This window comes from Somniosus microcephalus, unplaced genomic scaffold (genome assembly GCF_052327205.1).
Source record: "Somniosus microcephalus isolate GS21.2 unplaced genomic scaffold, FLI_Smic_1.0 unresolved_chr3, whole genome shotgun sequence".
Taxonomy (NCBI): domain Eukaryota; kingdom Metazoa; phylum Chordata; class Chondrichthyes; order Squaliformes; family Somniosidae; genus Somniosus; species Somniosus microcephalus.
The window spans coordinates 71,373,329-71,390,545 of NW_028225181.1; the positions used below are offsets into that span (position 1 = coordinate 71,373,329).

Consider the following 17,217-nt stretch of genomic DNA (forward strand, 5'->3'; position numbering starts at 1 on the left):
CCTTGTGTCCAATGAGGGGAATAAAGGCCCACAGCCTCCCCTGGCCCCGGGCCCTGAACAAGGGACTGGAGAAACTCGCTGCCCTGCAGATCAGACAATCGGCCGGCGCTAGTCCCGCCCCTCAGGCTCCCCGATTGGTTGGAGGACCCGCCGCCGGCTCACTCCTCCAGCCCCGCCCCGCTCGCTCCCTATTGGTCGGAAGCTCCTGTCAATCAGGCCGCGGGCCCGGGTCACGTGTCCCTGAGGACATCACGTGCACCGTCCAACTGACGCTGCTCGGTCCGGGGCCTCGTGGATTCTCAGGTTTTTCTATTTCTCTTTATTCTCTCCCGATCCACCCCTCCCCCCCACCCCGCGCGATTCTCCACCCAATCGGAGCGGAGAAAACTCACTTTGCGTGACCGATCGCGACTCTGGAACCGACACCAAGGCCTTTCCCCGGAATGGCCCGCGCCGAATCCATCTGGCAGGATCCGAATGCGCAGGCGTAGCTCTGAATCGGGGAGGGGGGTTGGTGTCCTCTGGGCATGCGCGGTTATTACCCTTGGTGACCGGGAAGGGTCGCTGTGCCGGACTCGGTCCAAACCGCCGCTCCTTGTACGCATGCGCGGACGCTCGGCTGTCAATCAACCATCAGCCAGAAGAGGTCGCTAGTGAGACCAGTGAAGGAAGAAAGACTTGCATTTCTATAGCGCCTTTCACCACCACCGGATGTCCCAAAGCGTTTTACAGCCAATGAAGTAGTCACTGTTGTAATGTAGGAAACGCAGCAGCCAATTAGCGCACAGCGCGCTCCCACAAACAATGTTGATTGAGGGATAAACACATTGGCTAGGACACCAGGGATAACTCCCCTGCTCTTATTCAAATAGTGCCATAGGATCGTTGACGTCCACCTGAGAGAGCAGACAGGGCCTCGGTTTAACGTCTCCTCCAAAAAACAGCACCTCCGACAATGCAGCACTCCCTCAGCACTGCACTGGAGTGTCAGTCTAGATTTTGTGTTCAATTCTCTGGAGTGGGACTTGAACCCACAACTTTCTGACTCAGAGGCGAGAGTGCTACCCACTGAGCCACTGGCTGACACTAAAGAACAAGCAGTTCTGACGAAAGGTCATCGACCTGAAACGTTAAATCTGTTTCTGTCTCCACAGATGTTGCCTGACCTGCTGAGTATTTCCAGCATTTTCTGTTTTTGTTAAAGAAACGAGGGAGTGATTGCTGACAGGAAGAATGTTGGGTCGACCTGCGCATGCGCACCGCCCTGGCGGCTGAGGCGAAACACCGACTCACCCCCACCTGAGCCGCGCACGTGTACCAGATGTTACGGCTCCGCATGCGCGCCCGATGTTCCAACCGCGGGGTTTTGTGCACTGAGCATGCGCATTGTGGACCGATCGGGACAGGCGATTGTAGAGCAGGACAGAGAGCGTGGGAGCCATGAGCACAGGTGCGGGACTCAGTCAACAGAGGGCTTTCTGCAGCGCCGGGGGCTTGTGGGTATTGCAGCCGCCATTACTGCTGATCCTTTCAACCAACCTGTGCAGCAGCTGGGGCCTGAAAATCAGCTTCACTGCCCCTAGGTTCGGAAAGGGGAAAATTAAACAACAGTTTGCCTCTGATCCTTTTCTGAACTCGATTTACAGGGTTATAGATGTGGAGCAGTTACAGGCGGAAAGCTCAGACCAAACATCACGTCAAAATCTGAGTCGCTCGATTCATCAGGACCTGAATATCATCGGCCTTTGCACATGGAAGGAGAAAGCAGCGATGACAAACCGCACGTGTTCAGTGTGTAGACACGGATTCAGCCAATCGCCTGACCTGGTGAGACACGTGCACCGTCACACCAGGGAGAAACCGGGTTTAGGTGGGGATGGTGGGAAGGGAGTCAGTTCCCCGTCTGCATTGGAAGTTCAACAGCGCAGTCACACCAGGGACAGTCCGTTCACCTGCTCCGTGTGTGGAAAGGGATTTGTTTGTTCATCCCACCTGCAAACACACCAGCGAGTTCACACTGGGGAGAGACCATTTCAATGTCCTGACTGTGGGAAGAGCTTTAAAAGCCCCGGGCATCTGAAGCGACACCAGCTTGTTCACACTGATGAGAGGCCGTTTACATGTTCTGACTGTGGGAAGAGCTTTAAAAGCCCCAGGGATCTTAAGGGACACCAGTGCCTCCACACTGTGGAGAGGCCATTCACCTGCTCCTTGTGTGGGAAGGGATTCTTGCAGTCCTCCACCCTGCTGACACACCAGTTTGTTCACACTGATGAAAGGCCATTTAAACGTTCTCACTGTGGGAAGAGCTTTAAAATCCCCCAGGAGCTCAAGCAACACCAGTGAGTTCACACTGGGGAGAGGCGGTTCACCTGCTTCATGTGTGGGAAGGGATTCACTCAGTCATCCACCCTGCAGACACACCAGCGAGTTCACACTGACGAGAGACCCTTTAAATGTTCTGGCTGTGGGAAAAGCTTTAAAAGCTCCAGGGAGCTGAAGAGACACCGGCTCCTGTACACTGGTGAGAGGCCGTTCACCTGCTCCGTGTGTGGGAAGGGATTCACTGAATCCTCCAACCTGCTGTCACACCAGCTTGTTCACACTGACGAGAGACCCTTTAAATGTTCTAACTTGTGGGAAGAGCTTTAAAATCTCAAAGAGCCTTAAGGGACACCAGTGTCTTCACACTGATCATCGAATCTAACAGCACAGGAGGTGGTGATTCGGCCCATCGTGTCTGTGCCGGCTCTTTGAAAGAGCTGTCCAATTTAGTCCCAAACCCCGGCTTTATCCCCAGAACTCTGCAAACTAGTCCTCTTCAAGGACCTATCCAATTACTGTTTGAAAGTTCCTGTGGAACCTGATTCCAGCATCCTTTCAGATGGTGCGTTCCAGATCTTAACAACCCTCTGTGTGAAAACAATTCTCCTCATTCCCCTCTAGTTCTTTGAGCAACTATTTTAAATCTGTGACCTTTGGTTACCGACCCACTTGCCAGAGTGAACAGTTTCTCCCTACGTGCTCGATCAAAACCCCTCATCATTTTGAACACCTCTATCAGGTCTCCTCTTAACCTTCTCTGCTCTAAGGGGAACAATCCCAGCTTCTCCAATCTCTCCACATAACTGAAGTCCCTCATCCCTGGTACCATCCTGGTCAACCTCCTCTGCACCCTCTCCAAGGCCTTGACATCCTTCCTAAAGTGTGGTGCCCAGAACTGTACACAATACTCCAGCTGAGGCCAAAACCCTGCAGCTGTACAACACCCTGGTTAGACCACACCTGGAGCACTGTGAGCAGTTCTGGGCACCACACCTTAGGAAGGATATATTGGCCTTGGAGGGAGTGCAGCGTAGGTTTACTAGAATGATACCCGGACTTCAAGGGTTAAGTTACGAGGAGAGATTATATAAATTAGGGGTGTATTCCCTGGAATTTAGAAGATTAAGGTGTGATCTGATCGAAGTTTTCAGGATATTAAGGGAAACAGAGGGTAGATGGAGAGAAACTATTTCTGCTGGTTGGGGATTCTTGGGCTGGGGGCAGAGTCTAAAAATTAGAGCCAGACCTTTCAGGAGTGAAATTAGGAAACACTTCTACACACAAAGGATGGTAGAAGTTTGGAACTCTCTTCTGCAAACGGCAATTGATGCGAGATCAATTGTTAATTTTCAATCTGAGATTGATAGGTTTTTGTTACCCAAAGGTATTAAGGGATATGGGCCAAAGGCGGGTGTATGGAGTTAGGTCACAGATCAGCCATGATCTCATTGAAAGGCGGAACAGGCTCGAGGGGCTGAATGGCCTCCTCCTGTCCTGATACAAAGATGGGTGGGAAAGCAAGTTGTGCAGAGGACTCAAAGAACCTGCAAAGGGATATAGACAGGCTAAGTGAGTGGGCAAACATTTGGCAGATGGAGTATAATGTGGGAAAGTGCGAGGTTATACACTTTGGCAGGAAAAATAAAAAAACAAATTATTTAAATGGAGAGAGATTACAAAATGCTACAGTTCAGAGGGACCTGGGGGTCCTTGTGTATGAAACACAAAAAGTTACCATGCAGGTACAGCAAGTAATCAAAAAGGCAAATGGGATGTTGGCCTTTATTTCAAGGGGGTTGGAGTATAAAAGCAGGGAAGTCCTGCTACAACTGTACAGGGTATTGGTGAGACCACACCTGGAGTACTGCGTACAGTTTTGGTCTCCTTATTTAAGGAAGGATATACTTGCATTGGAGGCAGTTCAGAGACGATTCACGAGGTTGATTCCAGAGATGAAGGGGTTAACTTATGAAGGAAGGTTGAGCAGGCTGGACCTATACTCATTGGAATTTAGAAGAATGAGGGGTGATCTTATTGAAACATATAAGATACTGAGGGGGCTCGACAAGGTAGATGCAGAGAGGATGTTTCCCCTCGTGGGGGAATCTAGAACGCAGGGGCACAGATTTAGATGAAAGGGTCGCCCCTTTAGAACCGAGATGAGGAGGAATTTCTTCTCTCAGAGGGTCGTAAATCTGTGGAATTCTCTGCCGCAGAGAGCTGTGCAGGCTGGGTCATTAAATACATTTAAGGTGGAGATAGACACATTTTTGCAAGATAAGGGAGTGAAGGGTTATGGGGAGCGAGCAGGGAAATGGCTTTGAGCCCAAGATCAGCCATGATCTTACTGAATGGTGGAACAGGCTCGAGGGGCTGAATGGCCTCCTCCTGTCCTATGTTTCTCACTAGTGATTTGTAAAGGTTTAGTATAACTTCCTTGTTTTTGTATTCAATGGCCCTATTTACAAAGCCAAGTATCCCATACGTTTTCTGAAACCTCACCAACTTGCCGTGGCACTTTCAAAGATTTGTGAATATGGACCCCCTGGTCCCTCTGCTCTTGCACCCCCTCAAAATAGTCCCATTTAGATTATACGGCCTCTCCCTGTTGTTTCTCCCAAAGTGCATCACTTCACACTTATCCTCATTTAATTTCATCTGCCTTGTGTCTGCTCATTTCAGTCTGTCCTCCTGAAGTCTGCTACTACTATGCTCACTATTTACTACGTTGCCAAGTTTTGTATCATCTGCAAACTTTGAAATTGTACACCTATACCCAAGTTCAGGTCAGTTATATATAACAAGAAAAGCAATGGTCCTAATCCTGACCCCTGGGGGAACCCACTGCATACTTCCCTCCAGTCAGAAAAACATCCCTCAGCACTGCTCACTGTCTCCTATCCCTCAGCCAATTATATACACAAATTACCATCAGCCCTTTAATTCCCTGTGCTTCTATTTTCCGAGTACGTCTCTTGTGTGGTACTTTATCAAATGCCTTTTGAAAGTCCATAAGAAATAGGAGCAGAAGTAGGCCATATGGCCCCTCGAGCCTGCTCCGCCATTCAATAAGATCATGGCTGATCATCGATCTCCATATCCCTCGATTCCCCTAGAATCCACAATCTATCTGTCTCAGTCTTGAATATACTCAAAGACTCAGCATTCACAGCCCTCTGGGGCAGAGAATTACAAAGATTCACAACCCTCTGAGTGAAGAAATTCCTCCTCATCTCAGTCTTAAATGGCCGGCCCCTTATCCTGAGACTGTGCCCCCTAGTTCTAGACACTCCAGCCAGGGGAAACAACCTCTCAGCATCTACCCTGTCAGTCCCCTTCAGAATCTTGTATGTTTCAATGAGATCACCTCTCATTCTTCTAAACTCCAGAGAGTATCGGCCCATTCTACACAATCTCTCCTCATAGGACAGCCCTCTCATCCCAGGAATCAATCTAGTGAACCTTCGTTGCACCGCCTCCAAGGCAAGTATATCCTTCCTTAGATAAGGAGACCAAAACTGTGCCCAGTACTCCAGGTGTGGTCTCACCAAGGCCCTGTACAATTGGAGCAAGACTTCCTTACTCTTATACTCCAACCCCCTTGCAATAAAGGCCAACATGCCATTTGCCTTCCTTATTGCTTGCTGTACCTGCACGCTAGCTTTCTGTGTTTCTTGCACGAGGACACCCAAATCTCTCTGAACATCAACATTTGAAAGTTTCTCACCATTTAAAAAATATTCTGTTTTTCTATTCTTCCTACCAAAGTGAATAACCTCACATTTCCCCACATTACACTCCATCTGCCACCTTACTGCCCACTCACTCAGTCTATCTATATCCCTTTGCAATCTTTGTGTTCTCCTCACAGCTTACTGTCCCACCTAGCTTTGTATCATCAGCAAACTTGGATACATTACACTCGGTCCCTTCATCTAGGTCATTAATGTAGATTGTAAATAGCTGAGGCCCCAACACTGATCCTTGCGGCACCCCACTAGTTACAGCCTGCCAACCTGAAAAAGGTCCGTTTATCCCTACTCTGTTTTCTGCCTGTTAACCAATCCTCTATCCATGCTACTATATTACCCCAACCCCGTGAGCCCTAATCTTGTGTAATAATATTTTATGTGGCACCTTGTCGAATGCCTTTTGGAAATCCAAATATACTACATCCACTGGTTCCCCTTTATAAACCCTGCTAGTTGCATCCTCAAATAACTCTAATAAATTTGTCAAACACCATTTCCCTTTCATAAAACCATGTTCACTCAGCCTAACCATGTTATGATTTTCTAAGTGCCCTGATACAACTTCCGTAACAATGGATTCCAGCATTTTCCCAACGACTGATGTCAGGCTAACTGGCCTGTCGTTCCCTGTTTTTTCTCTCCCTCCTTTCTTGAATAGCGGTGTTACATTTGCGACCTTCCAATCCGCTGGGACCGTTCTAGAATCTCGGGAATTTTGGAAGATCAAAACCAATGCATCCACTATCTCTTCAGCCACCTCTTTTAGAACCCTAGGATGTAGGCCGTCGGGTCCAGGGGATTTGTCGGCTTTTAGTCCCATTAGTTTCTCTAGTACTTTACATTAAGTTCCTCACCCTCATTAAACCCTCGGTTCCCCACCATCTTTGGTATGCTTTTGTGTCTTCTACTGTGAAGACAGATACAAAATATTTGTTTTAACGTTTCTGCCATTTCCTTATTCCCCATAATAATTTCTCCTGTCTCTACCTCTAAGGGACCAACGTTGTCAGCTGTGGCTCAGTGGGCAGCTCATTATCAAGATGTTGTAAATGTTCTTAATGTTCAATAAAGTATATTTATAGAAAAAATAGTTGGTAGCTCACTCGCCCGAGTCAGAAGGTTGTGGGTTCAAGTCCCACTCCAGGGACTCGAGCACATAAAGCTAGGCAGACACTCCAGTGCAGTGCTGAGGGAGTGCTGCACTGTCGGAGGGGCCGTCTTTCTGATGAGACGTTAAACCGAGGCCCCGTCTGCTCTCTCAGGTGGATGTAAAAGATCCCATGGCACTATTTCGAAGAAGAGTAGGGAAGTTATCCCGGAGTCCTGGCCAATATTTATCCCACAACCAACATAACAAAAACAGATTATCTGGTCATTATCACATTGCTGTTTGTGGCAGCTTGCTGTGCGCTGCCACATTTCAACAGTGACTCCACTTCAAAAAGTACTTCATTGACTGTAAAGCGTTTTGAGACGTCCGCTGGTCGTGAATGGCGCTATATAAATGCAAGTCTTTCTTTACTTATGCTACTCTCTTCCTCTTTGATGCTTTTGATTTAATTTTTAAACATTTAAGAAATTATTGCAGTGACAAAGGCTGTCTCTGAAACTGCAGGAAATGTGTCTTTAAATAAGCTTTTTTAAAATTATTATTTTTTAAATTTGCCAGGCCCGCAGTCTGCGGCCCCTCTCCCAGATTCCAGCCCCAGCTCTGTGCTGCCTGCGGCCCCTCTCCCAGATTCCAGCCCCAGCTCTGTGCTGCCTGCTGCCCCTCTCCCAGATTCCAGCCCCAGCTCTGTGCTGCCTGTGGCCCCTCTCCCAGATTCCAGCCCCAGCTCTGTGCTGCCTGCGGCCCCTCTCCCAGATTCCAGCCCCAGCTCTGTGCTGCCTGCGGCCCCTCTCCCAGATTCCAGCCCCGGCTCTGTGCTGCCTGCGGCCCCTCTCCCAGATTCCAGCCCCGGCTCTGTGCTGACTGAGCTGCTCTCACCTGGGGACAGCACGTCACAATCAGCCCCAGGGCCCGCCCCCTTGCCGCGCTGCTATTGGTTGGAGGACCAGACCGCCCAGTTCAGTCCTCCCAGCTCAGCCCTCTTCCTATTGGTCAGCGCTCCCATCAGTCACAATCACCTTACTCCGGCTCACTCCGCCACAGCTCGCGGTTCAATCCGCTCCGTTCGGTGTCCGCGGAGGTCCCGCCCGCCCCGACTCTCAGGTTTGCATTTTCTCGTCTTTTACTTTATGTAATCTCACTCTCCGCTCCCCCCATACCTCGATTTAAATCGATTCCCTAACATTTTACTTTACCCCGGCCGCTGATTCCGCCTCTTTCCCGGGCCCGGCCTTCCGGCTGCTTCCGGAGGCCACGCGCAGGCGCACTGGCAGCCTCGTGTTGTGGTGAGGAGGCCGAATGAGCATGCGCGGCCCCGCCTCTCCACATTTAAAGGGACACCACCCCCTCCACATTTAAAGGGACACCCACCACCTCCACATTTAAAGGGACACCCACTCCCTCCACATTTAAAGGGACACCCGCCCCCTCCACATTTAAAGGGACCCCCTCCCCCTCCACGTTTAAAGGGACACCCACCCCCTCCACATTTAAAGGTACTCCCTGCCCCCTCCACATTTAAAGGGACTCCCTCCCCCTCCACATTTAAAGGGACACCCACCCCTTGGGACGGACTTCACTGAAGTCCTGGCGAATCGAATAACTAGGGCTGTAGTGAGGGCTTTAAACTAATTAGTGGGGGGAGGTTATAAGAGAGCGAAAAATAAAAATGACAGAGAAGGCAATAGAGCAAGGTGGCAGTGGGGGAGTTAAAAACCAGAGCGTGTCAGGAAGGGACAGAATGTATAATGATAAAGGTAAAGTAGTAAAAGGGGTAAAAGCAGGAATAAATTGTCAGAAAACATATTTGAAAGTTCTTTATCTGAATGCACGCAGCATTCGTAACAAAATTGACGAGTTGACGGTACAAATAACTACACATGGGTATGATCTGGTGGCCATTACGGAAACATGGCTCCAAGGTAATCATGACTGGGAACTAAACATACAAAGGTATTTGACAATTAGGAAGGACAGACAGGAAGGAAAGGGAGGTGGGGTTGCTATGTTAATCAAGGACGGAATCACTGCAATAGTCAGAAATGATATTGGGTCAAAGGATCAGGATAGTGAAACAGTTTGGGTGGAGATAAGGAATAATAAGGGGAAAAAGTCACTAGTGGGCGTAGTCTATAGGCCTCCTAACAGTTGCAACTCTGTTGGTCGGAGTATAAATCAGGAAATAGTTGGGGCTTGTAATAAGGGAACAGCTATAATCATGGGGGATTTTAACTTTCATATTGACTGGACTAATCAAATTGGGCATGGCAGCCCTGAGGAAGAGTTCATAGAGTGTATTAGGGACTGGTTCCTTGAGCAGTATGTAACTGAACCAACCAGGGGGCAGGCAATCTTAGATCTGGTCCTGTGTAATGAGACAGGACTAATAAAAAATGTCCTAGTAAAGGATCCCCTTGGAATGAGTGACCATAATATGGTTGAATTCCAAATTCAGTTTGAGGGTGAGAGAGTTGGATCTCAAACCAGCGTACTGAGCTTAAATAAAGGAGACTGTGAAGGTATGAGAGTAGAATTGACTAAAGTGGACTGGGAAAACAGATTAAAGTGTAAGACGGTACAAGAGCAGTGGTCTACATTCAAGGAGATATTTCACATCTTTCAAGATAAATATATTCCACTGAGGAAAAAGGGGAGTAAAAGAAAAGACAGCCATCCGTGGCTTAGTAAAGTAATAAAGGATAGTATCCGACTGAAAACAAGGGCATATAAAGTAGCCAAATCTAGTGGGAGGATAGAAGATTGGGAAGCATTTAAAAGCCAGCAAACAATAACTGAAAGATTAATTAAGAAAGGGAAGATAGATTATGAAAGTAAACTGGCAAAAAATATAAAAACAGATAGCAAGAGTTTCTACAGCTATATAAAAAGAAAAAGGGTGGCTAAAGTGAACGTTGGTCCCTTAGAGGATGGGACCAGGAAACTAGTGGTGGGGAACATGGAGATGGCAAAGACGCTGAACAAATATTTTGTATCAGTCTTTACAGTAGAGGACACTAAAAATATCCCAACACTGGACAAACAGGGGGCAATGGGGGGGGGGGGGGGAGGAGCTAAACACGATTAAAATCACTAAGGAGATGGTACTCAGTAAAATAATGCGGCTTAAGGCAGATAAATCCCCCAGACCTGATGGCCTACATCCTAGGGTCTTGATAGAAGTGGCGGTAGGGATTGTGGATGCATTGGTGATTATTTTCCAGAACTCCCTGGACTCAGGAAAGGTCCCGGCAGATTGGAAAACTGCTAATGTAACACCCTTATTTAAGAAGGGAAGTAGACAAAAAGCTGGAAACGATAGACCAGTTAGCCTAACATCTGCGGTTGGCAAAATGTTGGAGTCCATTATTAAGGAAACAGTTACAGAGCATTTGGATAAACATAATTTAATAGGACAGTCAGCATGGTTTTACGAAGGGGAAGTCATGTTTGACAAATTTGCTCGAATTCTTTGAGGATGTAACATACAGGGTGGATAAAGGGGAACCAGTGGATGTAGTGTATTTGGACTTCCAAAAGGCATTTGACAAGGTTCCACACAAAAGATTACTGATCAAGATAAAAAATCACGGGATTGGGGGTAATATACTGGCATGGGTGGAAGATTGGCTATCTAACAGAAAACAAAGAGTTGGGATAAATGGTTCGTTCTCAGGCTGGCAATCAGTAACTAGTGGTGTTCCGCAGGGGTCAGTGCTGGGACCCCAACTCTTTACAATCTATATTAACGATTTGGAGGAAGGGACCGAGTGTAACATATCCAAGTTTGTCGACGATACAAAGATGGGAGGGAAAGCAGTGAGTGAGGAGGACATAAAAAACCTGCAAAAGGACATAGACAGGCTAAGTGAGCAGAGATTTGGCAGATGCAATATAATGTTGGAAAGTGTGAGGTTATGCACTTTGGCAGAAAAAATCAAAGAGCAAGTTATTATCTAAATGGAGAGAAACTGCAAAGTGCTACAGTACAAAGGGATCTCGAGGTCCTGGTGCATGAAACACAAAAAGTTAGTATGCAGGTGCAGCAGGTGATCAGGAAGGCCAATGGAATCTAGGCTTTTATTGCAAGGGGGATGGAGTATAAAAACAGGGAAGTCTTGCTTCAGTTATACAGGGCATTGGTGAGGCCACACCTGGAATACTGCGTGCAGTTTTGGTTTTTGTATTTAAGAAAAGATATACTTGCTCTCGAGGCGGTTCAGAGAAGGTTCACTCGGTTGATTCCTGAGATGAGGGGGTTGACGTATGAGGAAAGGTTGAGTAGGTTGGGGCTCTACTCATTGGAGTTCAGAAGAATGAGAGGCGATCTTATCGAAACATATAAGATTGTGAGGGGGCTTGATCGGGTGGATGTGGTGAGGATGTTTCCACTGATGGGTGAGACTAGAACTAGGGGGCATAATCTTAGAATAAGGGGCTGCCCTTTCAAAACTGAGATGAGGAGAAACTTCTTCACTCAGAGGGTAGTAAATCTATGGAATTTGCTACCCCAGAGAGCTGTGGAAGCTGCGACATTAAATAAATTTAAAATGGATTAGACAGTTTCCTAGCAGATAAGGGAATTAGGGGTTATGGGGAGCGGGCAGGGAAGTGGACGTGAGTCTAGATTCGGATCAGCCATGATCCTATTGAATGGCGGAGCAGGCCCGAGGGGCTGTATGGCCTTCTCCTGCTCCTACTTCTTATGTTCCACATTTAAAGGGACACCCACCCCCTCCACATTTAAAGGGACACTCACCCCCTCCACATTTAAAGGGACACCCACCCTCTCCACATTTAAAGGGACACACTCCCCCATCACATTTAAAGGAACACCCACCCCCTCCACATTTAAAGGGACTCCCACCCACTCCAGATTTAAAGGGACACCCACTACCTCCACATTTAAAGGGACACCCACCCCCTCCACATTTAAAGGGACACCCACCTCCACATTTAAAGAGACTCCCTCCCCCCCTCTCATATGTTCTTCAGATTAAACAAAGAAGAAACATAGAAGATAGGAACAGGAGTCGGCCATTCGGCCCCTCGAGTGCCACCCTCGCGCTCGGACCCTGGAGCAGTGGCGGCAGGTGGGCGCACCTGTGAGGGACGAGGCGGCTGAGCGGCGGCGGGTAAAAGCGGCTCCGAGACCAGGTAGGCCTCAGAGCAGCAGCAGCAGGTGGGCGGACCTGCGAGCGACGAGGCAGCTGAGCGGCGGCGGTTAAAAGCGGCTCCGAAATCAGGTAGACCTCAGACCAGTGGCGGCAGGCGGGCGGACCTGTGAGGGAACGAGGCGGCTGAGTGGCGGCAGTTTAAAAGCGACTCCGAGACCAGGTAGGCCTCAGACCAGTGGCGGCAGGCGGGCGGACCTGTGAGGGAACGAGGCGGCTGAGTGGCGGCAGTTTAAAAGCGGCTCCGAGACCAGGTAGGCCTCAGAGCAGTGGCGGCAGGCGGGCGGACCTGCGAGGGAACGAGGCGGCTGAGTGGCGGCAGTTTAAAAGCGGCTCCGAGACCAGGTAGGCCTCAGAGCAGCGGCGGCAGGCGGGCGGACCTGCGAGGGACGAGGCGGATGAGCGGCGGCAGTTTAAAAGCGGCTCCGAGACCAGGGAGGTTTACTAATCTCCAATCTCCGAGCTCAGAGGGAGGGAGAGAAGTAAAAAGTAACCGAAGTGTGATGTCACCAGAAAGCAGGTAAGTGATTGGTTGGTGAGTATTTCTCTCTTTTTAAACTTTAACTCTGTGGTTTATAGTTACTACGGTCTTTCTGGTGTAGCGGGTCTGTTGGTAAACCATTTAACTGTAGTGTAATTGGTGGGATTGATTTAATTTAATTTCAATTAATTAAAGGGTAAGTCATGGCAGGACAGCCCGGCCACGTTGTATGCTCCTCCTGCGCTATGTGGGAACTCAGGGACACTTCCTGTGTCCCTGACAACTACGTGCACAGGAAGTGTATCCAGCTGCAGCTACTGACAGACCGCATTGCAGCGCTGGAGCTGCGATTGGATGCATACTGGAGCATTCACGATGCTGAGGACATCGTGAATAGCACGTTTAAGGAGTTGGACACACCGCAGGTAGAGTTTGGACAGGCAGAAAGGGAAGGGGTGAACAACAGGCAGAGTACTAGGCGCAGGCAGGTAGTGCAGGGGTCCCCTGTGGACATCCCCCTCTCAAACAGATACACGATTTTGAGTACTGTTGCGGGGGATGGCTTATCAGAGGAAGGCAGCAACAGCCAACTTCCTGGCACCAGGGGTGGCTCTGCTGCACAGCACAGGAGGAAAAAGAGGGGTAGAGCTATAGTGATAGGGGATTCTATTGTAAGGGGAATAGATAGGCGTATCTGCGGCCGATGGTGTGTTGCCTCCCTGGTGCAAGGGTCAAGGATGTCTCAGAGCAGCTGCAGAACATTTTGGAAGGGGAGGGTGAAGAGCCAGTTGTCGTGGTGCATATAGGTACCAACGATATAGGTAAAAAGCGGGATGAGGTCCTAAAAGTTGAATATAGGGAGTTAGGAAGTAAATTAAAAAATAGGACATCAAAGGTAGTAATCTCAGGATTGCTACCAGTGCCACGTGCTAGTCAGAGTAGAAATAGAAGGATATTTCAGGTGAATACGTGGCTAGAGGAAAGGTGCCAGGGGGAGGGATTCAAGTTCCTGGGACATTGGAACCGGTTCTGGGGGAGGTGGGACCAGTTCAAACTGGACGGTTTGCACCTGGGCATGGCTGGAACGGATGTCCTAGGGGGAGTGTTTGCTAGTGCTCTGGGGGAGGGTTTAAACTAAGATGGCAGGGGATTGGGAACCTGAGCAAGGGGACAGAGGAAAGTGAAACAAGGATAGAAGCAAAAGAAAGGAAGGAGAAAAACAAAAGTGGCAGTCAGAGAAATCAACGGTTTAAATCAAACATGGCCACAGTAAATAATAATTCTAATAGGTCTAAGAGCGTTAAAAAAATAAGCCTGAAGGCTTTGTGTCTTAATGCGAGGAGCATTCGTAATAAGGTGGATGAATTGGCTGCGCACATAGAGGTAAACGAATATGATTTGGTTGGGATTACGGAAACGTGGCTCAAGGATGGCAAAGGCTGGGAACTCAACATCCGGGGGTATTCGATATTCAGGAAAAATAGGCAAAAAGGAAAGGGAGGTGGGGTAGCATTACTGGTTAAAGAAGGGATTAACACAATTGTAAGAAAGGATATTAGCTCTGCTAATGTGGAATCTGTATGGGTAGAATTGAGAAATACCAAGGGGCAGAAAACATTAGTGGGAGTGGTATATAGACCTCCAAACAGTAAGGCAGAGGTTGGGGATGGCATTAAAAGGGAAATTAAAGAAGCGTGCAATAAGGGTACAGCTGTCATCATGGGTGACTTTAATCTCCATATAGATTGGGCTAACAAAATTAGTAACAATACTGTGGAGGAGGAATTCCTGGAGTGTTTACGGGATGGTTTCCTGGACCAATATGTTGAGGAACCAACCAGAGATCAGGCCATCTTAGACTGGGTATTATGTAATGAGAGAGGATTAATTAGCAATCTTGTTGTACGAGGCCCCTTGGGTCGGAGCGATCATAATATGATCGAATTCTTCATTAAGCTGGAGAATGAAGTAGTTGACTCAGAGACAAGGGTCCTAAATTTAAATAAAGGAAACTATGATGGTATGAGGCACGAGTTGGGTAGGATTGATTGGGGAATGGCACTCAAAGGGTTGACGGTGGATAGGCAATGGCAAACATTCAAAGACCGCATGGATGAACTACAGAATTTGTTCATCCCAGTTTGGCATAAAAATAAAACAAAAATGGTGACTCAACCGTGGCTAACAAGGGAAATTAGGGATAGCATAAGATCCAAGGAGAGGACATATAAATTGGCCAGAAAAAGCAATAATCCTGAGGATTGGGAGCAATTTAGGATTCAACAAAGGAGGACAAAGGGATTAATTAAGAGGGGGAAAATAGAGTATGAGAGTAAGCTTGCATGGAACATAAAAACTGACTGTAAAAGCTTTTATAGATATGTGAAGAGAAAAAGATTGGTGAAGTCAAGCGTAGGTCCCTTGCAGTCAGAATCAGGGGAATTTATAATGGGGAACAAAGAAATGGCAGACCAACTTAATACATATTTTACTTCTGTCTTCACAAAGGAGGACACAAATAACCTCCCAGAGATGCCGGGGAACATAGGGTCTGATGAAAGGGAGGAACTGAAAGAAATCAGTATTTGTAGGGAAATGGTGTTAGGGAAATTGATGGGATTGAAGGCCGATAAATCCCCAGGGCCTGATAATCTACATCCTAGGATACTTAAGGAAGTGGCCCTAGAAATAGTAGATGCATTGCTGATCATCTTCCAACATTCGATGCAATCTGGAACAGTACCCATGGATTGGAGGGTAGCTAATGTTACCCCACTATTCAAAAAAGGTGGTGGAGAGAAAGCGGGGAATTACAGACCGGTAAGCCTGACATCGGTAGTGGGGAAAATGCTAGAGTCCATTATAAAAGATGTAATAGCAGAGCACTTGGAAAAAAGTGACAGGATCGGACAAAGTCAACATGGATTTACAAAAGGTAAATCATGCTTGCCTAATCTACTGGAATTTTTTGAGGATGTAACTGGTAAAATAGATAAGGGAGAACCAGTGGATGTGGTGTATCTGGACTTTCAGAAGGCCATCGATAAGGTCCCGCATAAGAGATTAGCGTGTAAAGTTAAGGCACATGGGATTGGGGGCAAGGTATTGACTTGGATAGAGAACTGGTTGGCAGACAGAAAGCAGAGTTGGAATAAACGAGTCTTTTTCCGAGTGGCAGGCAGTGATTAGTGGGGTACCGCAGGGATCGGTCCTTGGATCCCAGCTATTCACAATATTTATTAATGATCTAGACAAGGGAACTAGATGTAATATCTCCAAATTTGCAGACGACACAAAGCTGGGTGGGTGTGTGTGCTGTGAGGAGGATGTCGAGAATCTCCAGGATGATTTGGACATGTTGGGTGATTGGGCAGAAGCATGGCCGATGCAATATAACGTGGATAAATGTGAGGTTATCCACTTTGGTGGCAAAAACAGGAAGGCAGATTATTATCTAAATGGCAATAGATTGGGAGAAGGGGAAGTGCAACGAGACCTGGGTGTCCTTGTGCACCAGTTGCTGAAGGTAAGCATGCAGGTGCAGCAGGCGGTTAAGAAGGCAAATGGTATGTTGGCCTTCGTAGTGAGAGGGTTTGAGCACAGGAACAAGGATGTCTTGCTGCAGTTGTACAGGTCCTTGGTGAGACCACATCTTGAGTATTGTGTGCAGTTTTGGTCGCCTTATCTGAGGAAGGATGTTCTTGCCATGGAGGGAGTTCAGCGAAGACTCACCAGGCTGATACCTGGGATGGGAGGAATGACGTATGAGGAGAGATTGGGTCGATTGGGCTTGTACTCACTGGAGTTTAGAAAAATGAGAGGTGATCTCATTGAAACTTATAAAATTCTGACAGGAGTGGACAGAACAGATGCAGGAAGGATGTTCCCGATGGTCGGGGAGTCCAGAACCAGGGGACACAGTCTAAGGAAAAAGGGTAGGCCATTTAGGACAGAAATGAGGCGGAATTTCTTCACCCAGGGAGTGGTGAACCTGTGGAACTCTCTACCACAGTAGGCAGTGCAGGCCAATACATTAAATATATTCAAGAAGGAGTTGGATATATTTCGTAAGGCTAAAGGGATCAAGTGGTATGGGGAGAAAGCAGGGACCGGGTACTGAATTTGGATGATCAGCCATGATCTCATTGAATGGCGAAGCGGGCTCGAGGGGCTGAATGGCCTACTCCTGCTCCTATCTTCTATGTTTCTATGTATAGCCTGCTCTCTGGTTTGCTCCAGAACATGCTGTTCAAAGAAACTACCCCGAAAACATTCTATGAACTCCTCATCTCGGCTACCTTTGCCCATCTGATTTTTCCAGTCTATATGTAGATTAAAATCTCCCATGATTATTGCCATACCTTTCTGACAAGCTCCCAT

The 17,217-nt window shown here is 47.8% G+C and overlaps 1 pseudogene; it reads left to right on the plus strand.

The window, feature by feature from the left end:
- The window catches only part of LOC147091950 (uncharacterized), an 85,820-nt pseudogene that overhangs the window by 29,512 nt on the left and 39,091 nt on the right, over positions 1-17,217 (plus strand).